The following is a 19,184-nucleotide window of genomic DNA, read 5'->3' on the forward strand; positions in this document are numbered from 1 at the left end:
TTCAGGTGATGCTCAGGCATTTCACAAGCTGTTGTTCTGATCATGTGAAAAGAGTTTGATGACCAAGGATCCAGCAGTAAGTACAGAGGGAATAACACAACCCCAAGGTTTCCAGGAAAACTGGACTGCATCTCTTTGGAGATTTCACAGGATTCCTCAGAGCTCTTAATCATCTGACCCAAAAGAACTTTGAGAATTCCTTTCTTTGAGAAGTGAGAAATGACAGGCTCAAAATGTTCCAGAACACAGAACTGAATTAACTCCTATTCCAAAGTGTGATGATAGGGTAGATCAGAAAGATAAATTATAAAACTAGCAAAGATTACACACCACCATCTCGTAATAGGTGTAAAAACGCACATGTATTGATTCAGTGGATGATTATTCAAGCATACAGTAATTAATCTTTATTGTGATAGAAGCAACAGAGAGGAAAGACAAAATCTGAAGCTCCTTTAAACTTCTATCAAATCCTTTCAGGATGCATCAAAAATTTTATGTTCAGTCTGTTGGTTCAAATACTCTCATAGTGAATTATGTTTCAGGAGTCCCTACCCTTTGAAATAGAAGGTAAATTTTCCAATCCTTGTTATATATTAATTAAACCTTATGTATTTTCCTAACTAGCAAGCTATAGGAAAATTACCTTACTAATTTTTACAATAAATGTTAAATTCTTTACTGGAGAAACCACCCACATGTAAAAGCTGCAAACACAAATGCTGACAATCAGTCTGACATCCAATCTGTTCCAGCCTACAGCCACAGAAATAGAGCACTGCACATTCCAAAAAAAGACCACTAACATTTTTGCCAGTTTAAAGTACATTAAAACTTCTTTTATTACTCAGAAGCTTTGCCCCTGTTTGGTTCATCCTTCCTCCAGCTCATTCACATGTACAATTAGAAGATAATCACCTGAAGTTTTTGTACTGGGTTTCAAAAGGATGATAAGGCAGCAGACTGTCACTGAAATTCAAGGCATTGAGTTTTTAATAATTTTCTTTAATAGCCATTAACTGTAATTTGAGTACATCAATGACAGCAATTGAGCCATATGAATTATGTGTTGATTTCCAAATAATCTGTAATTAAAAATTGTATGATATTGTATCTCTCAGATAGGAGAGAAATAAAAAGCAAAAGGAAAGGCAAAACATTTATACAACATGAATATTATAAAGCATGAATACTATAAAGCACCAATGTCTATTAGAATTCAAAATATCTTTGTGATACAGCATATAAAAAGGGGTTTAATGAAACAGCAATAAGATGTTTGAATAATTTGTCCTATGAACTGCAAATCACAAAACACCAGGAAGATTTATTACTCACAGAATACACGAACATTCTGGGAGTGATAAATTCCCAAGGGATTGGGGAAAAAAAACAAAACAAAAACTTAAAAATCGGACTTTAACCATTACTCAAAGCAATACAAACCCAAAAACTGGTACTACTGAAAGTGCACTGAAAGTGCTGCACTCCGGCAAGGAAGAGGATGAAAATATCCAGGGGGGAGGCTGGGGAACAACTGGCTCCCAAAGGGAGGGTGAAAGGAGATGCAGCCAGACTCCTCTCAGTGTCTAAAAATTAGGAGAGGAAATGGGCACAGACTGACTGAGGTACATCCTATTTAAATATCAGAGAATCTGTTTCCTGGGAGGAGAATCTGCCAGACAGTGGAACAGCATTTCCACTGCTGGAAAACAATGTTGAGAGTTCATGGAGAAACCCCCAAACTGGTCCCTGTGCCTCCCCCTACAGCTCATCCTGCTTTGGGCAGTGGATGCATTCAGCAATACCCAGAGGGCCCCTCCAGACTGACTCATTCTGTGATTCCCTTACACCAAAACCCCAAATCTTTTACTGAGTGTTGGAATAATCAGCCACTTACCCTTCATCCACTACTGAACAAATGTCAAATTATTCAAGCCTCTGTGGCATGTATCTTTTAAATCTTTAAAATTTCAGTTAGAGCTCCTCCCTCTGATAATCAGAACCTTTGACTGCCTGTGTTGCAAGTTAATTTAAAAAAATGTGAAATCATCAAGAAAAAATAAAAGGAAAAACCCTTTTGAGTTTATGTTTAGGGAGTGAAGTCTGTGAAGTACTGAAGTGTGAAAAGGTGAAATGAAAAAAATTCAAACCATTTATAACAAGGAGAAGGAGAATGAAGAAAGCATGAATGAACCCAATAATGCCAAGCTAAAATATTTTCATTATGACACACTTAGAAATTCAAAACTCCATGATAAAGACTTTATTCTAGGATAAGGCATCTGAAGATTTAACTCTGAAATAACTATAAAGATCTATACATATGGATCTGTTATGACATAAAAACCTTAAATTGCACAGTGCCAATTTTATCCTCCTGTCAAAATATTTATAATTTATTAAAAATTGTAAGACTCTGCTGCTGCTAAACAGCAAATTATATTTCTAATTAAATATTGCTATTTCGTGCTATTTTCTCAGAAATTATTACTGCACCTAAAAAATAAACCTGAAGGTTTTGATAAGAACTCAGAGAACAATAATTCTCTTTTGTCCAGACTAACTCTAGACACAACTTTGCTCTTACTCATAATTCCCCATGCTGGGATAGTGGTGTCTTTTTAACAGCTTTAGCATGTACTGAATGCACGGCAAACATAGGAAACATAAAGGGGGAACATCCTCTCATTCCAAGACAGATTCTTGCTCCTGAAGTCTTTTCATCCTCCTGCTCCCCACTGTGTCTCATTTCAGAATGCAGCTCTATCACACTACAGTCCATGGGGTAGCAGAGGGAATGTGTGTTCATCAAAACCCTTAATTCTCTGTCCAAAATTGGGCCTTTCCAGCCATGTTTGACACCTGAACCATAAATACAGTTCTATGTGAGCTTTTTTTAGGCCTTGAAAAATAATGTTTTAAATCTACAGTGCACCTCAAATGTCTCTCTCTGATCAATATATATTTAAAGAGTTTTCCCTGAATAAATTAGCACTTTTATTTCATATTTACTACTGTGCTACTTAAAAAAAAAAAAAAAAAGCCTTTTCACAAGATTTCTGCTTCACACAGATTTTTCCACATTACAGAACACTGAGTCTTAAAAATAGGAGAAATGAAAGTTATCTTGTGTCACAGCATTTATTCCCTTCCTAATCCCCACACATGCAGCTATTTCCATTTGAAAACACACCTTTAATGCATGGACAGCTAATTACCATGACCTTGGGTCAATGTGCAGTTTCCAGTGGCCCCACCATCACTGGAGGCCACTCCAGCTATTGCAAACCCTCTTTTTAATGCATTAGATTGGATAGGGCCACTGTGAGAAGCCTGAGTACTGACAGCATGGCTAGAAATTATTCCTACTAAAATAAGCATACTAAATTTAAAAAGAAGTGATCACTCAATATTTGGATGTGTATATATAGATATGTTTTTCAGGTGTAACAGAATGATACCAATAATCAAATAAAGGATTTTGGTTTAAAACCCAAAAATTAAACTTGTCAAATGCTATGAACCTGCCTATATGGAACTGCAGAGAAAGAGCATCAAGAATTTGGCTACTGATCAGATGTGACTTGGGAAAAGTTAGAGAAACTATTGAAGTTGCACTATTAAAAAAAAGAAAAATTGAAAATACTAAAATAAACACTTTAGGATGTATGGAAAATAAACACTTATTTTCACAGTCATATTGTGTGTTGTTCTGGTTTGACTTCACTCTGGTTTCCTTTGCCTCCTTCCTTTGATCTCTCCCTTTTTCTGGTCCAATCTCCCCAAATGCACATATGTAAGCATTTTTATACAAACATGCATCCATCCATATCCATATATATCTATATCTATATCTATATCTATATCTATATCTATATCTATATCTATATCTATATCTATATCTATATCTATATCTATCTAGATCTAATTCTATATCTATGTCTATCTATATATCTATATCTATATCTAATCTATATATCTCTATATATCTCTATATATCTCTATATATCTATATCATCTAATATCTATATTTATATGTATATATCTATATCTATCTATATCTATATTTACATCTATCTATATGTATATCTATATCTATATCTATATCTATATCTATATCTATATCTATATCTATATCTATATCTATATCTATATCTATCTATGTCTAATCTATATCTCTATATATCTATATATCTATCTATATCGTGTATATATATCTATAATATCTATATATATCATCTATCTCTCTATCTATATCTATATCTAATCTACATCTATCACCTATATCTATATCTGATATTTTTGTGTGTATGGAAATGCCCGAGTTGTCTCTGCTCTCATTCACTTTCCCAAAGAGCCCTGCTATGAAGAGAGGCAAAGGGGAGAGAAGCCCTTTCTCTGCACTCCTCTGCTTGCCCAGCTTCTCCTCCCGCTGTGGCTGCCAGGCTGAAGGCACAGATGCCAGCTGAGGCAGGGGTTTTGCACTGATGGCATCTGGCTCCTTGGCACACAGCACTGATATTTGTGTTGGCTCCTGTGCCACTGCCCTGGGGCTGTTAATGGGTTAAGTTGGTGATAAGATGTTGTCTGAGCCCTTCTTTTAACTCACCTTTGATTCTACTCAATTTCTGTCAGAGTAAAGCTGCTCTTCACCCTCCTGAAATCTTTGTGCTTTAGCTGGCATATGTGATGATGTCATTTTGGATGGTCCTGTTGTGCTAATGGATGATTTGGATAGGGCAAACCACTTCTTTGTATATTTTACACTATGAAAATTATGTCTGCCAAAACTTATTAACACAAATGCTTTATTCAAGGACACTTTTTTTTGGTGATCCTAAAAAAGAAAAAAAAAAAAAAAAAAAAAAAAGAAGAGCTAAAACTATGCAAGTACCATAGCCATGATAAAAAGGAAGCATTATCAAATTTGGATTCTATTTCATTATAACTCCTTACATTCCAAAACAAGAAAAAAGTATCCTTCTCTATATACTACAGGAAATGTTGATGCAAATTTTATAGTTTAAAACAAGAAGTCAGTGAGCTGCTTGAACACATCACAAAAGGTAACTCCAATGGGCTTATCTCACGACAACGTGGTTTCTAGTCTCGAAATATCAGTTTATATGACAGTAATTACTAAAACAGATGGGCAAGGAGCCAAAAGGAGGCATCACATCGACAGTGGGCTGAATGCAACTGGGAGCTATGGAGCAGAAAGGAGCTGTGCCAGATTGTGTGGCAGCTGAGAGTCTCATTGGTGACCATTTGCTGTGCAATATCAGACACATCTGAAAAATTATGCATTCCCCATTGATTTCATGCTAAAATGGTAGAGAAAAAAAAAAAAAAAAAAAAAAAAAGCCTCTGTCTGATCTTGAACACAGTACCTGCTGACAAGTTCCTTCCTTTGAGTACTCAGGATTTTCCTCCTTGCACTTCCATGTTCCTATCTGCCATTCACAAGACTGGCTGCACATTTTAGATCCACACTGTCAGATGTTACATGAGTGGCAGTCAAAACAACAGAGGTCTGCAGACAGAATTAACCAATACATTTAAAATATTCCTAAAACTTAGCAAAAAAAATTCCACCACATATATCTTCCCTTCAGGAAATCTATTTTAAAATATTGGTAAAATACAGGCAAGCAGCACTTTGGTAAAATTAACAGAAAAAAAAAAAAAATCTAGAGTCAAAAGGAGGCAGTGCAGGAATGGAGCCCCAGGGGAGCACAGGGAAGAAGAGCCTGAGCTGGGGCTCCTGGGCAAAGCCTGGACTGGAGTTGCCTTCCTGAAAAAGCTCTTTGTGCTGCTCAGGGTCATTCCATCCCCATGGGCACCACTGTGCATATCTGCCATTATCTGCAGATGGACTTGCTGAATTCCCTCTTCAATTACTTTGTTCCCTTAAGAAAAACTTGGTGCTTGAAATTCCACAAGTTCCTTATTTGTCTGTATTGATTGTTATAAATACACTGCATTGATTGTTATACTCTGTGTTGATAGAAATACTCCATATAGATTGTTAGAAATACTGTTTGTTAGAAATATTCTGTGTATTGATTGTTATAGTCTGTATTGATTGTTAGAAATATTCTCTGTGCTGATTTTTAGAAATACTGTATTCTAAAAAATATTTTTATATTGATTTTTTGAAAAATATTGTATTTATTGTTAGAGATACTATCTGTAGTGACTGTTAGAAATACTCTGCAATGATTGTTAGAAATACTGCCTATATTGACTGTTAGAAATATTCTTTGTACTGATTTTTAGAAATACTGTCTGTATTGATTTTTTGAAAAATATTGTGTTTATTGATAGAAATACTCTCTGTATTGATTTTTAGAAATACTCTCTGTATTCATTGTAAAAGTAATTTCTGTATTGATTTTTAGAAATACTCTCTGTATTCATTGTTATAAATACTAGGCTTCCATTAATAAGATAGATTTAAGCAAAGGAACAAAGTGATCAGAATTGTTTGTTTGCAACCAGATGAGTTGCTGTTCTCTTTTGCCTCTGGCATTGTCTTTGCTCCTCTTAGAGGCCCAAATAAAACCCCACAGAACCAGAGAGCCTCCTCTGAATGAGCAGACACTGAGAGGAGGGTGCTCCAGACAGAGCTGTGCACATTGTGCTGGCAAGCAGGGAATAATGAACAGCAGGAGCTTTCCTTCAGCAGGAGGGGAAGCACACAGAGGGACTGGTTCCAAGGGAGCCTGACACTGTCACCCAGTGCTGGCAAGAAAGGGAGAGCAGGGAAGCTGAGCAAAGGGCCTCAGGATGATTAGTGCTGATGAAGGGACTGATGAGGACAAAACCTTCCTAACTGAACATTACATCTCAAACCCACAGAATTTCAGGAAGGAATGCTACTTTCTTCACTGGTGTCAATATATTCTCCTACCCTCTTCAGGTAAGAAGGGATTTCACTCCTTGGCTGCATTAATGGGATTCACAGTGATCCCTGTGAGCTCCCAGGGATTGGAGGGTACACTGCAGGCTCTGAGGAAACACTCCCCAGGTATGGCAGAGGCTGCACATCTGCTCAAACAAATGGGAACAGCACAGGATTCTTTCAAAGTTGGACTCCTTCCTATTCCATGAGTAATATCCTCCCAGCATTTAGAGGTCAGAACAGGGACAATGCCTGTGGCAGGGAAGCTGGGCAAGCAGTGAGACCAGCACAGCCAGAATGGTGCAAGAGCCAGTGCCAAACAGGCTGAGGCACACAGACCTACTGCAGGATTATTCTGAATTTTCTCTAGAGATCCTCTCTTTTTAGAGTAGAGTCTTCTTCTCCTTCTTACCCTTTCTACCATGCTTATCCCATAGAAATCTTATGCTGTGAAAAACAGCTTTTAATTATCTTGTTGTATGGAAGTTGCTGCTTGGAAATGGATGGTGCATAAGTGATAATATTTAATTTCTTGTGGTCTGAGTAGAAAACTTAGGTGAAAAAGTGAAAGAAAGGTTGCTGGCTGAATAGTAGAAGAAATAATTGGTTGGATGCCAGAAACATCTCATGTCAGAATTGAGAAGAGACAAGCAATTGACTGAAAATGTCCAGTGGAGATGAATCAAGTGGAAAACGTTCCCAGGAACGAGATGTCCCAGCATCATCTCAGCATCAAAGATGAGCGTGGTTCCCAGGTCTCCATGGCTCTGGGAATCCCCAAACCTGGAACTCTCAGATTCCATGGCACTGTGACCTCAGGGATGGACTCTGGGCGTCTCCAGGGCAGGGATGGAACGTTGGTGCCAGCAGTGCAGGGGCACCAACAGCTGAGAGGCAACTGCCGCTGCTGTTGCTGGTGCTGGCAGTGCTGCTGGTGGTGCTGGCAGTGTCCTGGTGTGTCTGAGCATTGGCATCTGCAGCCTGAGAGCTCCTGGGAGCTCAGGGCAGAGCCCCCTGAGCCAGCTGGCACTGCAGCTGAGCACAGGGACACAGAGAACACAGTGTGCCCACGGAGTGCGCAGAGCAGGTGTGTGGCAGGCAGGAAGGGACAGAGGGTGGATGCCCTGGAATCCCCTGCCCATGGCTGCCAAGGGAAGGGCTTTGGGAGGACAAGGAAGCCTCAACCTGACACTAGGCCCTTCAAGGAGCCAGGTGCCCAGACTGAGCAGGATTCCTTCGGGCTTAAGACAGAGGCAGGGTCAGAAGGATGGGAGCAGCTGGAATGCAGGGCTGTGCATTCTGTCCATCTGGCCAAGGTCTCCATTGCCTGTCTGCAGCCAGCCTGGGGGAACCTTCCTCTCCTCCCCTGCTTGGGGCACTGGGCTTGGTTTCTGCTGCCATCTGCAGTGCTGAGCTTCTCTCTCTCACACCTGGCTGCTCAGGGTTGGTGTCCCTGTGTCCCACACCTGGCTCCCCTCCCTGCACCCCACATGCTCCTAGAGCCTCTTTGGGCAGCTGCCTGTTGGAGGCAGTGAGTCAGGGCTCTCTCTGAATTCTTTAGAGAGAAATCAGAGTGCAGGGATTGCATTAAAGCCTTTGGATGGATTGAAGTGTTTGGGACTTGTAGCACCAGGAATGTTCTGAGGAGAAGCTCTGGCCTCCAGCCTTTGAGCAGGACTAACCAGGACACCAGAGTTTTTCTTCCAGGGGACAGCTGCTTTCCCTTCTCTTCCTGAGCCAATAGAGGCTGAATGTCAGCTCTTTCCTCCTTTCCCTCTCTCCCAAGGAAGCATCAGCCATGGCTGCAGGAATCCTCGAGAGGTACCTGGTGCTGATGGCCATTATCAGCATGATCCAGCCCTCTGGAAAGAGTGGAATTACTCCTGAGGAGGATAAAGAAATCGTGGAGAGGATGGAGGAGCGGGAGGTGACGCTCTGGCAGCACCAGCTGTGCCTGGAGAAGGAGATTGCAAAGCTGGAAGCCAGCCAGAGATCGTGGCTCCCATGGGATGTGGGGACAAAGATCCCAGGGCACACCTGCACTGTGATGTGCCTGGTTGTCCCTGTGGTGGTCGTGGTCTGGAGTCAGTCCAGGAATGAAGCCCCAGAGGAGCACGGAGAAGAGCCTGACCTGAAGGTCCTGAGCAAAGCCTGGACAGGAGTGGCCTTCCTGAAAAAGTTCTTTGTGCTGCTCTGGGCCATTCCCATCCCGATGGGATTTTAGAAATACTGTATTAATTGTTAGAAATACTGTCAGTATTGATGACTAGAAATACTGAACTGATTGTTAGAAATAGGGTCTGCATTGGTTGTTATAGTCTGAACCGATTGTTAGAAATATTCTTTGCACTGATTGTTAGAAATATTATTTGCACTTTTAGAAATGTTGCATTTATTCTTAGAAATACTGTCTATATTGGTTGTTAGAAATACTCTTTGTATTGATTTTTTTGAAAAATATTGCATTTATTGTTAGAAATACTATCTCTAAGTGACTGTTAGAAATGCTGTATGTTGATTGCTAGAAATACTGTCTGTATTCACAGCTAAAAGTAGTTTTTGTATTATTAGAAATACTCTCTGTATTCAAAAGAATACAAAATTCAGAGTCAAAATAAAAATGACTAAAATGCAAAGTAAAGAACTCCTTAAGTGAATCCTGTTGCCATCTGATGTTTGGTTTTTGTTTTTAGGTTTTTTTCTTCCATTAAGAAGTTCATACTAAACTTTTATTTTAATCTTTCTGCTGACTAGTCAACCACTGTACATTTTAGAAAAGGATTTTTCTAATTATTAGAATTGGCTATCATTATGAAAAATACTAAGAATCCAGCTGATTTGATTTAGATAAATATTCAGATGAATTAATAGTTTGCAATTGTTAAGACTAGAACAGTAACAATAATCTTCAGTCCAATCTGCTGTCTAATGATATTATTGAGATTTTAAACAACTTTCAATACAAAAATCTTTTGGATATAAAGGCATTGGCACTTCCTTCTGAATCTCTCACCAGGCTGCTCAGGTGGGAAGCCTTGCAATTAATCTTAGGAGTTCATTCCTTCTCCAAACATCCCTGCCTATTGACTCCTACAGCAAAGTGCTCATCCACTCACTTGGTTACACTAATTACACAGAGCAGATAAAGCCAAGGAAATCTGAGAGACACCGGAGACTCCATTAGTTTTCTGTGTAAATTCCAAATGTGTTGCATTAAGCAGCAGGAGGCACAGGCTGACACTGGTGGGTCCCTGACCAGGGTGTGAGCTCAGCTGGAGCCACCAGCAGGTCTCAGATGGTTTCTCTGCCTCCCAGAACCGTGGGGGCAAGGAGGAGGCTGTAAAACACTGCAAACTTCCACCAGATTTTCCCACCTGGAGCATTTCTGTGTGTTAAACTACACCGGGTTAGGGTTAGCAACACTACAAAGAAGCAAAGAAAGTTATGAAAAAGTCAGAGTGGGGCAAACAAAGAGCAGGGGTGGGGTGGGAAAGGACAAGGCAAAGGGAGAAGAGTGAATTATTTACAGTGGAGAACAGTTTAGATTTACCTGGACTTCTTTAATTGACCTCTGACTGCAACTATATTTCCTCTTGCATTTTTCCTTCACAACACCTAAAAAGCAGCCCAGAGATGAACTAAATAATTATTGTGCACACTTCACCTTGGTCTCAGTTCCAACAAAACTTGATACCATTCCAGAGTCCAGATTTTTCTTGAAGAAAGTGATCTTAAATTCTTACAACTTAGCAAACATGTATGATATATTATATACTTTGCCCAAATTAAAAAATGTCCCCTGCATGTGCCAATGTACTCCCTGCATGAGGCACAGTATATATTCTGCATAAATTGAAAGCAAGCTACTTTTTAAAGGTGAGGAAACAGAGGTCTGAGGAAGAATTGTCAGTGTGAGCAGAAAAATGCCATTCTCACTTGAATCCCTGCATGCAGACAAATATTTCAATTTTTGTGTGCATGTAAACTTGGCACTGTTTCACAGAATATCAATTTTGTCAATTTAATAATGCCAAATTAGCAATTTGGACAAGAATTTGGATAATTATTTGCATACACATGTATACACACACACGTATACCTGCATGAAGAAAAAAATCCTTTACATCAATCAATGGCTTGCAGGAGAGTGAAATAGTGAAGATTGTTTGCTGCCTTCAATCAGTTAAAAAAAATTGAAATAAAATACTGCTAAAAAGCAAGAATTAATCTTCATCTGACAACATTAAGCTCATCAGTACAGTCAATTTTTCATTAGCCTAAGAAGAAAAAAAAATATATGCACATATACAAAAAAATATATGCATATGAAAATGAATTCTGTAAATCCACAATTAAATCTGGTTAAGTTTAGAGGACAAGAAAGTGATAACCAGTCTGTATTTTCTCTAATGATACAAGGTCATTCAAAAGAAGAGATTAAAAGGAGGCAACTGAGTATTTCAAGCAACTGCAAAATCAAAGTGACAGAACAGTTTGGAAGCTCTGCTCCGGCTCTTAAAGGAGCTTGGTGCACCCTAGAAAAGAGGAGAGACATCTCTCACACTGGGAAATCAAATTCTTACCTGAGGAAAATCCCAATTAAAGTGAAACAAAGACTGTATGAGCACTTAGTGATTCTCTGTGTTAAGGAAACAATTTCCAAGAGAGAACAATTCTGTTAAGGAACTGAAAAGGGAAATATTATATAACAGAGACCCCACAGTCCCTGAATGTACAGAGGAGTTTTGATTAAAACTTGAGGTGGGACTTGCTCCATGAGAAAATATGCAGGAATGAGCCATTGTGAAAACCATTTTATAGCAAAAAAGTGCTAATATCAGTTGTTATAAACTGCTTGATCATGTCCACAGCTTTAGGAAAACCCTTAAGAACAGCAGAGCTCCTGAATGGAAGCACAAAGCTCCCTTGGGAGCAGCACAGGCAGCTGTCACTGCCCCAAAGCAGCTGAGTGCTTCTGCTGGAAATGTTCTGTCACAGGCTGGTGCTGGTAGGGGGAAGGCAGAAATCACAGAGAACCTTGAAAGGTTCATTCACAGTTTGGAGTTTCCTTCCTAGGATGGCTGAAGAGAGGGGAAGGAGGAAGCAGATCCATGTTAAGAGCAGCATTAACAACAGTGTCTGCTTAGATCATCCACCTTTCCTCCACAAAAATAATTGTTACATGCTAAACAACATCAAAGTCTCAACTGTAAAGCAAATAATCATAGAAATAACCACACAGAAATGCTTTTGTTTGGTTCATTTGTGTTGGTTGGTTATTTTTAATTTAGGACAGTCATTTGGCTTTCTCTTTTTCACTCCTCAAGTCCTCCTGGGTCTGCCCTCACTTGTTCTCTTTCTGTGAACTTGGATTAATAGTATAGTACTGATTAAGTTCACTAAATCTTAGAAATTATATTATTAGTATTTTTTTTAATCTACATAGCTAATTACAACCTGAAAAACATACATGCTTTTTATTAAAAGGTGAAGAAATAGTATTTTACTGTAAGCCATTGCTATTCTGGTTCTGTCCAAAAGCACCATCACACCAAGAAAACCAGGAACAAGGTAATTATTTGCATGTAAACCTCATAAAAAGGCAATAATCTAGATGGAATATCCACAGTTTAATATAAAAAAAGTTATTAAAATATTAAAATGTAATTAAAATGAAAATATTTAAATGTAATCACTGGGCACATATAAGACAGTTCACAAATGTATGCAAATTACTGGGGTTTTATTTATTTATAAACAAATATGTTCACATACACCAATGTAATCTAAAAAGATATTAAAACAACATGAAAAAATCTCAGTACAATAATTTTATCCACTGGCTCAACACAACTTTTTGTTCATAACACCAATAAAAGGCAGGAAAAATAACCACTATATTCCTTACCTGTAAACAAATATACTTAAATAAAGTGAAAATAAAATTAAAATTTTCATCCATTTGATGAAACAAATATTCCATTCATAACTAAATAAGAATGTCTGTGTACTCATGTGAACCATTGGGTAAAATGTTTGTATTTCCATTCATGTTGTGCACTGGGAACGTGTTTCTGTGGCTGCCAGAACGAGGGGTTTGAAAGTGAGTGATGCTGCAGCACTTGAGAGCACCTGGAAAAAGGTCAGAGGTGCTGACCCCACTGGAATGAAGTCTATCCACAAACAAGTGCTTGACTGAATCACATTTCATTGAGTAATACCTGCAAATGTGACTCCAGCAGAGCTCCAGGATCTTGCACACAAGCAGAAATGCAAAGAGACATTTTCAAGAGCTGGGGCAAATGCTGGGGATGACTTTCCCTGGCTTGCACCAGGCACTGCCATTAGAGTGCTTTAGCTTCCATTAAGTTGTCACTTCCCTGAGCTGCCAGCCCTGCAAGGGGGACGATTTGTTCTGACAGAGCCATGGCCTGTCACACGCACTCACAGTTCAGTGGGAATGAGCAGGAAAACCCCCAGAGCTGAGGGATTTATTAGAGAGTGGAGCTGGCACGTACACTGCTTATATCTACAGAGAAAGGTAATTAATAAGCTCTAACCTGTCCACCTTAAGCACCTCATATTAGTTGAATAAACTTAATTCAAGGTACACTAATGTAAGACATACAAAACTGTTCTTTCATTGGATTTTGAATTTTTTATTTTTTTTTTAAATCAGCCCTTATTGATTATGACAGCTTTGTAACAAAAACATCTGGTTCATAAATATTTTTAATACATAAGAATTGCCACACTGGCCAAGAGAAAAGGCTGACCTAGTCCAGAATCACAAATCCCCAAAATATAACCCTGCAGCCAGTAACTCCTGAGCTTCCTGAGCCACAACTTCTACACAGCCACTGGATCCATCCTGCTTGATCCCAGATAAATTCTAAGTGCCACAATCATCCTCCATGTGGATAAAGTACTTTGTTATGCTAATATTGAACCTGCTGGCTGACAATACCACTGAGTACTAATTTTTATGCTGCAAAACATTCCATTTTCTTTGAAGCATTGATGATTGTCTAGGCCCCTCTTTTCACTTATCTGTCATCATTCCAAGCTCAAGAAACCTAATCTATTTAAGATCTCATCTAATAGAAGATATTTTGTACTTCCCATCTTCTCTCTTTCTACCTATTGGACTGAAGTGTGGTCAGAAATATGCATGCTGCACAAAGCATGAATGCAAGAAGAATTCCAGCATTCAAGATCTCCACACCATTTCAGTTTTCTATCACAGAAATTATGACCATCAGTCTTTAATACATTCATTGCAATTTATGTTTCCTTGATAACAGTTAACAAGTTATTAATTACATTTTATCCTTGGCTAGATCCAATAAAGGAACTTTGTACAACCTGAAGACAAATGGTTTAATTTAGTTTGCTGGTTTGGGCTGGGAGAGAGTTAATTTTCTCCACAGCAGATAGTATGGGGCAGTGGTTTGGAGCTGTGCTGCAAACACAGGAATCTCTGATAAGAGAGGGAAGTTTTTGTCACTGCTGAGCAGAGCTGACACAGCCAAAGCTGCTTCTGCTGCTCCCCCCAGCAGCCAGGCTGGGAGTGCTCAAGGGAGTGGGCACAGCCAGGACAGCTGACCCCAGCTGGCCAAGGAACATTCCAGAATATCTCCTGTTACACTCAGCAGCTGAAGGAGGGTGAGGGGGATGCTTGCAGTGATGCTGTCTCTCTTCCCAAGCCACTGCTCCATGTGGTGGAGCCTGGCTGCCTGGGGTGGCTGAACAGGGGTGCCAAGGGCAGTGGGGATGAATCCTTTCTTTGCTTTACCTGTTGAAGTGTCTTCATCTCAGCTTGGGGGATTTTCCTGCCTCCCAGGGCAGGCAGCAGTGGGGGCACTCTGAGCAGCTCTGGGGTACTCAGTTACTGGCAGGGGTTAAACCTCAACCCTTATGTAATATTTCACCTCTCTACAATCTTGGAGAAATGAAACATTGAAGAGAGTGAATGATTTCCTGAAGCACAAGTCAATTAGAGAAGATACAATTACACGTAGAATCATCACAAAAGTAGGATGTAATGTAGTTTCTTCTTATGAATCCTTATGGAGGAGTTTGTCCTTTCTCTCCTAGTGCATCCACACTCATCTTCCCTGCTGGAGCTCAGTCGTCCTTCTGGATTACAGATCTTCTGGAATTGCTCTACTGGGCTGCAGCAGAAGGCACTTGGGCCACAAAGGGTGGCAGGAAAAAGCACATGGTGCCAAAAGGGAGGAAGCTGGGACAGAAGAGACAGTGCTGTGCTGGTGGTGGCAAGAGCCAGAGCAGAGGCAGAGCAGAGCCAGCTGGCTGCCAGAGAGGATGACAGCCATCAGATGGACTGGAACAGTCCCGAGCACCACCACAGCAGAGACTTGGCCCAGCAGTCAGGACACAGCAGACTCCATTAAGCATTTTTGAAGGACAAAATCTAGGTTAGGAAAAGGTTAGGCAATGTAAAGATGTGTAAGAAGAATACACAAGATAAACTAGAGGTGGGTACATTAGAGGCTGAAGAGAAAAACAAAGGAAGAGATGCAGAGGGGAGGTAGTAAAAAGAAAAAAAACAAAAAGAGAAAATATTGATTAAGTAACTACTCAGCAATATATGTCTTAACACAGAATAGAAAGACTCCACCACAGTCATAATAAACTAGCTGGTTTTGCATATTAATTTTCTTTGTTGTACAGTTATTGGATACTTCTTGTTTCACCTTTAACATTCCAGGTGGATGGACACATAATTCTCTGTTGTGATGATAACTGAGAGGAGGCATGACCATTACAGAGGTCAATTGTTCAGCAAGTTTAGCACAACCTTTATTGACTTCTAATTGTTACTTTTAGCTTTACCATGTTTTGCTGCCTCAATCACAATTCTGAAGTATTTTAAGATTTAAGATGCTGAGGTGCAGAGGCTCATAGATAAATCTTGGTGATTTGCTCACATACAATGTGAGATGATATGCTGGATTTAACCTCATGCAATACTTGGGCTGAAATAAAATACAAAAAATTATTTTTGTCAAAATTCAAATCATTTAGAATGAACAAGAAGTGAAGAAAATGCATTATTTTCTTATATAAAGACATTCTAAGCTAGCTGGTGCCACTGATCAATCAAAATTGCACTTCTGTTATTACATACACTTTGATCTAAATGATGCTGGCCTTCTAATTTCCACTGCCCATTAATTTTTTCTTTACAAATTGCCTTCACAGGTTTGGAGTTTTGTATTCTCCACAAACTCAGTTTTACTCAGAAGGCTTTTAGGATAATTCTGCTTGATGAAAGAATCTTTTGGAAAAAAATGGAACCTGAACTGCTCTGAATTTTCTACACCTACGCCTCAAGGTAAACAGAATGCTTCACATAAAGCACAGAAAAATTCCACCTGTTTACTTCCCTGCTATTGTTATTATTAGGACTTTGGGATAACTGGAAAAAATCAAGGTTGAGTGATGTCTCACCTTGTCAGATAGTTGTGCTACTTGGAATCAGCGTCAGAGAAAAATGAGTCAAGTTTTCATTAAGAGTAAATACGAAGTACAGAAATATTCAGCTGAAAAAAATGAGTTCTGACAAACTTGGTAAAGTAGCAAGCAGTAAACTGCTTTTTTTCCCCCATATTTGTTCTAAAGTGCTTGTTACATTCTTTAATGTGCCTAATAGCTGCAGTGAAAATACGATTTATTTATTAACAAGCAGTATTTCCATTCTTTGACAGGCTCTCTACCCCCAACCCCCCCCAAAAAACCTCCTCAAAACTTTCAACTAAGCTCATCAATTACTCTTAACACTCTAAATAGTTGGCAATGTTTACACAACATCCTTTCAGAGTTATTCAGCTCGATCTTGCAGCTCATTAAAAGGATCTCTATTTATTTGCTATGTGTTACAGTTCTTCACTTTGGCACAACACACAAAAAGGAAGCCAATTTTACTTTTCCCTGTGGTGTTAATTGGTAGAGCATGCTGCCTGCCTCTTCATTAATTATGTCAATGTGTATGAAACTTTCATTTTCATGGCAGTGTATTAACAAAGCTTTGCAACGAGGTGGACGAAAAGCCAGCAAACTCCAGTTTATAAAAAGTGGGTAATGAAGGCTAGCAGTGGCCAGAATATAGTATTTATTTCAAAAAGCAGTTTTTTTTTCCTCCTTATCCCTTTCAGAAAACATCTAAGCAAGCACTTACTGAGGTAAACAAGATCAACTTTGCTGCTGAAAGTAAATAAATCTCCATATAACACACAGATAATGGATCTGGAAACACTATAACTTCACAGAGCACAAAGAATGAGAGAAGGACCTTTTGCCCAGCTGAAATGGTTTTGCTCCTAAAACCATTTCCAGATAATTTACTGATCTCATCCCATCAAGTGTACAGAAATCACTCACTGCTTGATAGCTCACTAAACACTGGGGCTTTGTCTAAAGACAAAACTACCACTAGCACAGCAAAAACAGGCACTGACCATATGAAACTCCTCTGGATGCCTTTAGCCTGTTTCTGTTTACTAACTGCAAGTGTTGGTAAAAGATTAATACTGAGCTTTTATAAATACTTATTTTTTTTTCCCTAAAAAAAAAAAAAATTAAACAAAGAGAAAAAAAAATTGATCAGCACTCCATGACTTCAGATAGAGTATGCTGAATTTCACTACATTGGAGATACTGACTGGAGACAGAGACTAAGGCAACAAAAAGTCTATGATAAGCTACTTCAGCTCTTTCTGGAAATTCTGAAAGGCAAAGCATTAAAATAGAGCAGTGCCCTATTGTAGAAGATGTAAAGCATTACAAACTATAAATGCAATACCTTAAGAAGTCACCATCTTACATTCACATAATTACAGCTCACAGTCTTGGGAATCATGCCTAGAGAAGCTTTTATGCCACCACTGAGGCTGTAAATGCTACAGACAAAAGTACTTGTTTCTCACCCCAGGTATTTTCTGACTGATAAATTCTGGCTAATACCTCTGTTTGAAGGATTTAAAACCCCCAAACCCTAATGGAACCAAAACACCCCACAAAACCCTCACACACCACTAATGTATATTCCAATCTATGATCTAAGCCTTTTCACTCTGTACTTCTCTCCCTATATATCTGTGATGGCTTTAAACTAATTCTTTGCAGTGAGATCAAGTAATAAAAAGAGGAATAAGAACTGAAAAAAAAAAAAAAAGTTTCCAACAGTAAGCCTAAAACAACAAACAAAGGGATGTATCTGTACATGGAAAGCATTTATCCTTGCAGTGATTCTAGCCAGGGTGGGAGATGAGAGGGGCTCACTCCAGGGAAGCACAGACCTCATGGTTCTGTCAGAGGCTTTGCCCCTGATGGAAGAAACAAATTTCCAGTCAGCAGACCAATCAGGCAGGTGCAGAAGACCTGCAGGTACCAATTTTTTTGTTTGTTTTTATTTTTCCAGTATCTATTATATGTTATTTGTCCCAGGTTGGAAGAGTTGCAGTACCCAGACTGCATCTGCTTGTGGATTTACATAGCCCAGCACTACAGGATACTCCAAACCAACAATATTGTCCTGCAATTAATAGAGACATTTCTTTGGGTACCTCCCTCTGCACTCAAGTGTCCTCACAAATACTGTAAAACATGAAGCTAATCCACTGTTTGCTTGCATGAATGAAACAGTGGAGCCTCGCTGAGGTAACAGATCCAGTCATGGTTTTTCTCTTTCTTGCTCTCCATTTTCTCCTTTTTTACATGTTTGATCTCTCCATCTTTCCTTCTTGTAGCAGCACTCTGCACATCACAAACTCTGCTCTCATTGTCTTCTCACTCTGTTTCTCCTAATCTTTCACTCCCCGTTCATCAAGTTTTAGCTGATTTCTCTCATACCCATAAAGTCTCTTAAACCCATTCCTGGCTTCATTCTCCTCCTCCAGTTCAGCCCTCTCAGGATCCCCCTTCTCCTCTCCCTTGGATCCTGCTCAGTGCTGCAGATGCTTCAGTGCTGGACAGGTCTGTGCTCCCTGTTCCCAACAAACCTGTCTCTGGGCATTTCTTCTTCCCTTCCTGTCTGCTTGTTAAGTTCCTCTCCTCTGTGAGCTCCTAAGTAATTTATAAACACCACATTTCTTTGCTCTTCCTGCCAGAAAACCTGCACTGAAATTTTATGTTTATTCTACTCTAATAACTCCTTGCTCCCAAACAGTTTGGAAAGGCTATGACAAGGTTATATCATGAAATATTTTCTACATTATTGCTCCTTATCTTCATCTGGAAGTAGTTTTCCAAAGAC

General features: G+C 39.3%; 1 protein-coding gene across 31 annotated transcripts in view; it reads right to left on the reverse strand.

The window, feature by feature from the left end:
- RBFOX1 (RNA binding fox-1 homolog 1) overlaps nt 1–19,184 on the reverse strand; it is a 1,017,140-nt gene that overhangs the window by 264,551 nt on the left and 733,405 nt on the right. For 2 of the 31 annotated variants that reach the window (XM_079320783.1, XM_079320744.1), the window contains exons 1-2: nt 8,733–8,891; nt 5,394–5,536 (exon numbers count right to left, since the gene is read on the reverse strand). The exons of the other annotated variants lie outside the window; for them this stretch is intronic. The gene's annotated coding sequence lies outside the window, so the exon portion shown is untranslated. Of the gene's footprint in view, nt 1–5,393; nt 5,537–8,732; nt 8,892–19,184 lie in introns of those variants that run through there. 31 annotated transcript variants of the gene reach the window in all.

The sequence above is a fragment of the Erithacus rubecula genome (genome assembly GCF_903797595.1).
Source record: "Erithacus rubecula genome assembly, chromosome: 17".
NCBI classification, from domain to species: domain Eukaryota; kingdom Metazoa; phylum Chordata; class Aves; order Passeriformes; family Muscicapidae; genus Erithacus; species Erithacus rubecula.